Source organism: Benincasa hispida, chromosome 1 (assembly GCF_027475165.1).
Source record: "Benincasa hispida cultivar pf3 chromosome 1, pf3_genome.v1.1, whole genome shotgun sequence".
Taxonomy (NCBI): Eukaryota; Viridiplantae; Streptophyta; class Magnoliopsida; order Cucurbitales; family Cucurbitaceae; genus Benincasa; species Benincasa hispida.
In genome coordinates this window covers 51,078,845-51,088,360 of record NC_143478.1, presented here as the reverse complement: position 1 = coordinate 51,088,360, position 9,516 = coordinate 51,078,845, and positions in this window count along the sequence as shown.

Below are 9,516 nucleotides of genomic sequence, written 5' to 3'. Positions count from 1 at the left end.
CAAAAAAAATAAAAAATAAAAATAAAAAAGTGAGTTCCATTTTAGCCCTTTTGAAGTTTTACTTTGTAAATTTAGAGCATTTTGAAAAACATTATTTTTAGGACCCCTTCAACTTTTCAAAAAAGTGAAATTACAATAATACCCTTGAGATTGCAAAAGTCACAAAATCCCTCTTTTCTTCCCTTTCCTGCTTTGTTTGAATGACTTCCATTTCTTCTCCTTCAATTTTGACTGGATTTCATTGCCATTTTCTTCGTTCAACTTCAATTTCGACTCGATTTCTTTGTTCAACTGAATTTCGTTGCCATTTTCTTCACTCAGGTTCGAATTTAGCCTTTTTCCGCATTTTTTTGTTGGTTTTTTTTTTAGATGTTGGGCCACTTCTGTTTTATGCTGGGCAAAATCGATATTTTCTTCCATTTTATGTTTGCATGTTCAGATTTTGTAAGTGTATTTTTAGGTTTCGAATCTAAGATTCTGAACCAATCTTAAACTGTGTATTTTTAGGGTTTCGAGTGAAATTTCTTCATTTCTAGAATCTTTTTGCATTTAAACATCATTTTCGAAATTCTTTGAAATGATTTGGACCCAACAACTTGATTTTTTAGTATAATAATCGTATTTTTATTTTCTAGAAAATGCTTAATATCTAATCGAGTTTCATGTGAGTCTAACTGAGTATTGACCAGGGCAGGGCAAACGAAGAGACGATAACATTTCTCGGGCTACCCTCAGTCGGGTATGGATCGGGGATAAAGTTGTGCACTCGGTGAAAGCCTAGCTGGGTTTGGACCGAGCACTAGAAGATTAAGGTTAGGATGGTGGTTTCATGCAGGGGGAATTAGGGGTTACACAGTCTTCCTTCGACCGAGAGTGCACCGGAGCTCAAAAAGCAAGTGGCTTGGTGCCAAGAGAGGTAGGGGTTACCCGATCTTCCCTCGGTCAAGAGTGTATAGGGGCTCAAAAGCAGGTGGCCTGGCACTGAAGGAGTTAGGTGTTACTCGGTCTTTCCTCGATCAAAAGTATACCGGGGCTCAAAAGCAGGTGCCCTGGTGTAAACCTCGAACCCTATTTCCCTACTTAATTATGATTGATTAAGGTTAAGTATAAGTTAATGTTATATTTATAGGGAAAAGCTTGAGGATGGTTAAAGAAGGAGAAAATTTTCTAAGTATTGAAGATGAAGCTCTTGGGTAACAAGGTGTGTAAGCACTTGATAAGGAAAATTTTGGCTAAGTGTAGAAGCTTTGCGTTGAAGACCTTGATGTGTTGATGGGTAGGCGGAAACCATGCTTATGGAGGTTAGATGAGCGCATGATGGGCGTGAAACAAGGAGAAGATGACTAAGTGTTGGCTGTGAGTTTACCATACGATAGGTGTAGGCTATGTGTTGAGGTTAGTTAGGTAAGGATGTGCGCTACAGAATAAGGAGACTGTGAATGTATGACTGTGGTTATGTGATAGCTAGGCAAGTGCTACGAGCAAGGAAAGCCAAACGATGACCCTAGGGCAGGCGATGGGCGTAAGATGCATTGATTATGTGCGTTGGCCTTGAAGGTGTGCGTTTAAATGTGCCATGCGATGGTAAGAGATGGTGAGTCGTGCGTTGGTTTAAGAGGTGATCATAGCTTAACCACTGACTTGAATAGGCCAATTGTCAAGTTAGGAGAATTAAACCCACTTAGTGAGTTGTTAGCCTAAGGATAAATTGTGGGCATATAGTCTCAGCTATATAAAGGAAGGCCTCAGTTCAAAGAGGCGGTTTGAGCAAATTACTCGTGCTATTGAGGTGATTCAATATAGTTGAAGCTCCAGGCTGTCCAAAGGAATCTCCAAAGGATTTAAGATTTAAGGTGAAATTTAAAGAAAACCTCAAGAAGGCTAGGCTCTCAGATGAATATGGGCCAGAGGTAAAGATTGAAGGTTATTGGCCAGACCATGAGGAATTTGGAGCTCAAATTTTAAGGTAAGTAAGTTAAAACGTTTATAAACAAGTTTATAGAAGGAAATGATTAAAGATGAGGTCTCGAAAATAATTTAATCAAGCATAAAGATAAATATGGAATTTTGGTTTGAAATAATCAAGCAACTGCTTAGGATGAGCAAACAAGCAACTTGAATGACTAGGCATTGGTGCTAGTGCATGCGCGTGCGATGGGCTAAGTTGCATGCGAAGGGATGTGTTAGACTGAGCAACATGTTTCGTGTGAGGCTGTGCGAGAAGGCACTGAGCGCAAGGGCTGTACAGTGTATGTGGAGGTATGCAGCTGGTTGAGCTCCTAAGACATTGGTTGACACATGGGTGATGTTAAATGGCATGGCTTAGCCCTAACAACCAAGAATTTTTCTAAGTTTTGAACCCATAGAAAGGTATGGTTGAGCTAGAAAGAGAAGTTTTAAGTTAAATATTAAGCTTCTTTATGAGAGATAGTCTCACCAGGAGACCAATGGCATGGGCTAAGTATGTTTATTATCTCTACAGGGTTAAGGCCAATAGGAGAAGCCTATCAACCCTAGGAGGAATGCCCAAGGCTGTGATTGACAAACTAAATGTTTTCTTAACTCTTTAGTAAACGCATGATTACTACAAAAGAATGGCTTACATGTTAGCTTAATGAAAAGTATGTTAAAATGATAATTTCCAAGAAAACTAAGTTTTGAAAGGCTATAAACGCATGCTAGTTAAAAAGAAGTTTATGAAAGCCTGTCTAAGTATTTATATACTTTATGTTACAAGCATATGTTGGAAATTCATGGCTATATACTAAAGATGTTTAAGCATATGTTTTGTGTCACTATGCTTTTATGTATACATGTTTTAATGAGTAAGTCTTATCATGAACCTGATACTGAAGGATAATTAAATTGAGCAGGTATTCGGGCCATAGTACCTAAGGTATGACGTGTTGGGATTAGTGTCCTAATTCTCCTGGTAGTCTCGTAGTTTGTAAACATTTTGTAAACATTTTGTTATTAATAAAATAAATGTGATTTTATAAGCATTTACTCAAATCCAATAAACTAAGATCCATGGTTATTTCATATAACTTAAGCATGTATGTGGAGACATACAAGTAGATCATGCCTTAAATAATAACCAAAATGGTCTTGACATACGGATACGGCCCACTTTGTAGATGTTACAAGTGTTATAAAGTGCTACAAATGGAATGATCCTGACCATTCATGTGGAGACATTCGAGCGAAGGTATCATATAAAAAAGAGTTTGTATAAGAACGGACCATGAAATGATTAATCTCTTTATATAACGCCGTTGATAATTGAAACTTATATTTCACTAGACTGACCATAGGTGACATGACCTTAATCCTGAGTGAGTTGGAAACTCCTACCTATGAGGGCGGTGTGAACCCCGAATCCTAATTTCTCTACTTAAGTATGTTCCCTATTGAGATTAGTGTGATGAGTAGGTTGATGTGGAAACCAGTGTGGAATGGTAGAGAAAAGAATGGAAATTAGAAGAAAAGAGGAAATTTGGAAGGTTGACTTTTGGGGAAAATTTGGAAAAATTTGGCTAAGTATAGAATTTTGTGTGTTAGAGTGGTGTTGATGCGTTGGAAGAGTTGTTGGTGAAGGCATGCGACTAAAGAAAGACAAAGGAGATGAGGCGTTGGAAGGCATGCGACTGAGCGGCCACGCCCGTGCACTGAGCGCACTGTCGAGCAGCCAATCCTATGCGGTGAGCACCCTGTCGAGCATCCATGCCATGCGTCGAGGTGCCCTGCCATGCAGCCAAGCGCGTAGCCCATGCGAGCGAGCGAGTGATGGCCAGCACACGCCATACGCCCATGCGTCGAAGCAGCACGCCGATGCACCTAAGCACCCGGCCAAGCGTAAGGCGCCACGCATAGCCCATGCGGCCAAGCACGCCCATGTGTCGAGCGGCCAGCCTATGCAGCGCGCCTATGCGTTGGTGGCCAGCACCATGCACCCATGCCAAGCAAGCCATGCGAGTGAACCATGCGTCGAGGATGGACGGTCACCCTATGCATTGGTGATGGTTACCTCCTTGCAATGGCTAAGTTGAATTGTCATGATAGTGAATTGGCTTGCCATTCGTTGAGAAGAGGCTATGCTTTGCTTATGGACTAGGCATTGAACAACCAAGAGTTGGATGCATACAAGGATGAAATCATCAGGATAACATCATTAAAACCATTAGTCTTCTTGGGAGGATAGCTTAAGCCTTAAGAATTTGAGGTGGTGGCATCAGATTGGAGGCCCATGCATTGGAAAGGTGGGAAGAAGACACTTAACTTGTGATGATCACAACATTGCGTTGATGGGATGAGAAGGAGACACTTGGCCATGTAGCCAAGTAGGTGGTGTCAACTCCGAAGAAGGTTTGGATGCCTATAAATAGAGCCAAGAGACTTCATGTTTTAGATCACAACTCAAAAATACCGTAAAAGAGTAGGAGAGTGGAGCAAACCTTGCATTGGAGCCAAATCCATGCGTTAGACATAGAGGATGCATTGGACAATGAGGTCTGAGTTGGGACGAGAAGTTCTCCCAATTTACTCGTGCATTTGGGGTGATTCCAAAGCCACTTAAAATCTCTGAAAGTATAGTTTTTAGGGTAGGACTACCGGAAGAAAAGCTCAAAGGGATCGGGCTGGAAACTGAGAAGAAGACAGAAGGGTCAGGCTGTCGGATCAGTCTGGACCAGTCTTGAAGATTTTGTGATTCCGGCCAAACCACCAGGAGTTCTGAGCTCAAATGTTAGGGTAAGCTTCTTGATAATTTTAGAATATGTTTGTAGGAGGAAGTATCTCCAAATAAGATTTAGAACTATGAGTAAATTGAGCTGTAATTTGAATTTGGATTCTAGGGGTGAAAAGGGAGCTCGAGGTAGAAAAGGGAGCTACTAGAGTGAAAAGCTCCTAAGCAATCAAGGTGAGTGGCTAAAAGGTTTTGACTAAAAAATTTGCTTAAATGTTTGATTACAACGTGTTATAAAAAGTATGTTTTAAAGAAGAATATTCTCATGCCAACTAGTTTTACAAAGATCCAAACAAGCTATGAATTATGTTTTAAACGCATGCATGAGTGAGAAGTTTGTTAAAAAGCTATTTATATGTGCAGCATGCATTAGTACCTTTAAAGTCATGTTTTTATATGTGTTATACTTTACATGCTTTAAAGAGAAAGTCATTTATGGCTAGTTTTACTTAAAACGCGATATCGAAGGACATTTGAGAAGGTATCCGCCCAACTAGATACTGAAGGATATTTGAAAAGGTATCTATTGGTATTGAAGGACATTTGAGAAGGTACCAAACCAACCAGATACTGAAGGACGTTTGAAAAGGTATCTGAACAGAAGTACCTAAGGTATGACAGTACTTAGTATGGCCACGTGCACGTAGGTAGAGTCAGAGATTGAGCAAAAGGGTTCTCTCTTAACTAGTAGTTGGTGTTGGAATTGTTTTTACCTACAGTAGAGTTATCCTCAACTGAGAAATAGTGTTGTTGTTTTATGATTAAAACAGCTTTATATGTTCTATGCTTGTAAAATGTTTATACTGCAGTATAAGTATTGTAGAAGCTTATATTTCAGTTAAACTCTTTATTGAGATTTTGCATGAGAATCAATTATCTTTCTTAAGTCACTCACTGGGTGCAAACTCTGCATCTGCTCTGCCACTAAAGGATCAAAAGATTTGTAACCCATCTGTTAGGTGGTTACTGTTAGTATTGTACACATGTTACTGTTATTCATATAAGGACTAGGGTTTGTGGGTTTTGGGACTTGTGAATCTAATGTTGTAATGACTCTAAATATGTTATGTTTCTAAATTAATAAATTTTGGGCCTAAAGGAATTCCGCTGTACTTAAGTTATATTTTGGTATCAGAGTTATTCTGCAAGAGTTATTAGGCAGTAAGTGTCAACCACAGGGTTGATAACTATTGCAGTCACGCCCTTCTCTAGGTTAAGAGGGTGGTCTATGGCAGGGTGTGACAGGCGGTTCTTTGATTTGTATTGGTGAGAGTGGCCAGATTGCCAACTTAACAAGTCTACCATTTTTGGGATTTGTCTGATTGGGGAGTTGAGAACTCAGGTAAACAAGACGGAATTCACTCATTCCCCGAAGCATGGGTAAGTAGATAAATTGCTCCCTTAAGGGTTGATTCCGGGTCTTGAACATAGTGGCCACACCCTCTCCTAGCCCAAGAGAACTTAGTCATAGTAGAACTATGACTTATTGTTCATTAGAGGAATCAGTGGTACTTAAAGAGTTAGATATAACTACAGGGGCAAAACGATAAATTGGCCTAGCTATACTTACGAGCGATTTGTGAAGGGTAATCGCACTATTGGTTGGTCAAATGGACACAAAAATATATTTGTAGTGCAAATAGTGCAACTGTCAGTCTTTAGTGGAGTGACCAATAGTTAACGGATGGTGGATCTCGTGATTAAAGAGTTTAATCAGTTATTCACGTACCGTTGGAGCTTCAAGCTACAGGTCCATGAGGTCCCCTTGGTAACTCAATGGGTTCAAGTTGAGAATTAGTTTTTGGGTTAATTTAAAGTGTTCGAATTAACAAGAGAAAATTCAATTATATGTGGTATTTGATACATTATCATTGGAGAAATTAATATAAATATAATTTATATTAAATATCATGAAATAGAAAAAGAACTATGGTTTATATGTTTCATATGATTCAATATTAAAACTATAGGTTATAAATATAATATGATAAGTTGGTTAGTATATTTATTTATAACATATTAATTATATGATAATTAATTATTCTTTTTCTCTAATAACCGAATTGAGTGAGAGGTTATTGGAAGTTTTATGGTAACTGTGAGATAAAAGGAAAATTGTTTTCCAAAATTAAGATGATGATTCATTCGGAATAATTTCACAAAAAGGTTATCAAGTAAAAGTGTTTTACTAAACGATAGCATAGAGATCATATACGATTGAGTTATGAGTTTACTATATGATAGTTACTTGCTTACTCGTTGCTACACAATCGAGTAGTAAAGTCTATACGATAGACTTCATCTTTCTAAACGATCGAGTATTTCGTCTATACGATAGACAACATACATACATACACGATTGACTTACGAGTTTACTATACGATAGTTACTCGATTACTCGTTGCTATACGATCGAGTATCAAAGTCTATACGATAGGCTTCATCTTTCTAAACGATAGAGTATTTGGTCTACACGATAGACAACATACATCTCCCATTTACTCGATCGTTTACCTCCTGGTTTCCTGAATCCAAAATCATACAGAGCACACAATTCCTATATTCTCACACTGAGAATACCAAGGTAACCATTGTGGTGGTGTTCTAATTTCGTTCGAGGATTGGGTTGAACTCGAATGTGATCGAAGTGCATCCAGTCGTTTGTTGAGTTCGTGTTCTGATCATTGCGTTCGAGTCCATGCTGTTGAACAAGTTGTTGAATGATCGAGGGATGCTTGAAGAAAGGTTCTTCAAAGGTTTGCATACTCTATCCCTGTTTGTTCCTTTAAAGAAGCATGTTGTAATTAACTATTTATGCATAATCGTTTCTGTTTAGATTGTAGTTGTTTGTGTTCTTTCTCAAATGGATTTGGAACTATCTACTTCTGCTCACTAGATCCCGATTCAGAGTTCCTTCAATTAGTATAAGAGCCAGGTTGTTCTGATATTCCAAATTCCATTGCTGTATTGAACTTCCTTTACAGTCATGGTGGGTTTTAAGTGTTCTACAATGCATTTAAGAGTTAAATGTGTTTGTGGACGTGTTAATGGATTTTTTTGGGATGATTGCCTCTATTTAAGGCTTTCTTTAAGTTTACAAAGTGTTAATTTGTAAGGACCCTTGTGTTTTTGGGCATAATTAACAAGGAATCAAGACTGTATTCAAAGTGTTTGGAGTGTTTTGAGTCGTTTGTGATGAAGTTTCGAAGCATGGAGATGTTGTTCTCATTGAGGAAGAAGCCCAAAGGTTGATCGCATCATGTAGCCCAGGCTAAACGATAGTTAAGATTTGACTAAATGATCGTGTAGAGAAGTTCTTCCCAATCGTGTAATATTTACTAAACGATTGCATGACTGATGTTAAACGATTGAGTAAAGAGTTTAGTTTACTCTATCGTCTTTTGTTGGCTGCTCGATCGTGTAGACGCTTGAGGTAAATGATCGAATAGAGTTTTTAATACTCGTCGCATGGTAGGTGCACATTAAACGATCATGTAGTCCAGCATGCTTCATCACATAGTCACTGGCTACTCACCCAGTATATGATACTTAACGCTTGCTCCGTGATCGTTTAGACGATCATGCTTCACCGCATAGTTGTCATCTACTTGATTGTTTAAGGCATGCGTTACATGATGTGCGCTGCACGATCACATGACCTTCATGCTTCATTGCATTGTTATAGGCACTCGATCCATGTTAAAAGATCGTTTATACTCATACAACATTGCTAAACAATCACAAGGAGCTGTTACGGATCAAAGAGACGCGGCTTCGTCCGGACGGTTCAAGACCCGGTTTGCCTATTTGAATTGGTGGACTCAATGCTCTTTGTAATAGTTAGCTTGATTCTTTAGGATTTGAGGCTGATTATCTCGATTCATCAACTTTTATCTAATGTACATGAGATGTATGTTTGTTTATATGCCATAATGTATGACATATAGATTTAAAACCCACCTTAGGTTATGTATTTCTTCATGCATCATCTTTATATTATAAGTGTTATAATATAGTAGATTGCATGATTAAATTACATTAAAGCATGCTCATGCATCATATAATATATGAAATATTTATACATGAATTAAGCATATTCATACATCATCTTTATATTATAAGTGTTATAGTATAAGGGTGTATGAGAGCATGTATGCTTGGCGCATTACTTTGTTATATAAGAGTTATATAAAAATAGTAATGAATGAACAATGCATGGAGCATGACACTTATGTTTATTTATAAGAGTTATAAATGCCGTGAGAATGTGTTGCTTAGCATTGTGGATGGTTTTAGTTGTTTTCTTTTATAAGAGTTATGATGGAAATTAGAACTAAAATCAATAAGAAAGAGTTGCATGCGAACTTAGTTAAATCATGTTTTAAAAGGGTTTTAAAATTTGAATGAGATAAACATAAGTTCATGGTTCTAATGAGATTAGAAACCTAAGTTTAATCTTTTAAATTAGTTTAATAGGATTAAACTGATTTCCATAAAAGATTAAATTTATAATAAATCTATCTATGAGGGACCTTTTGTCTAAGGTGGGTTCTGGCTAGGCTGGGGTATTTAAGCTGACGGAAACGGAATACCCCTATCTAGGAACCTACCTGGAAAGGTGAATTAGATAGGTTTACTACAAGCATGCAATAGTTGATCAAAGAGTTCGTTAAAGTGTTTAATGAATGATTCATAAGTTGTTTAACTTTCCAAAATAAAACTTACTTTTGGGCAAACCTAAACAATCACTTAGTTAAAATAACTATCCATGT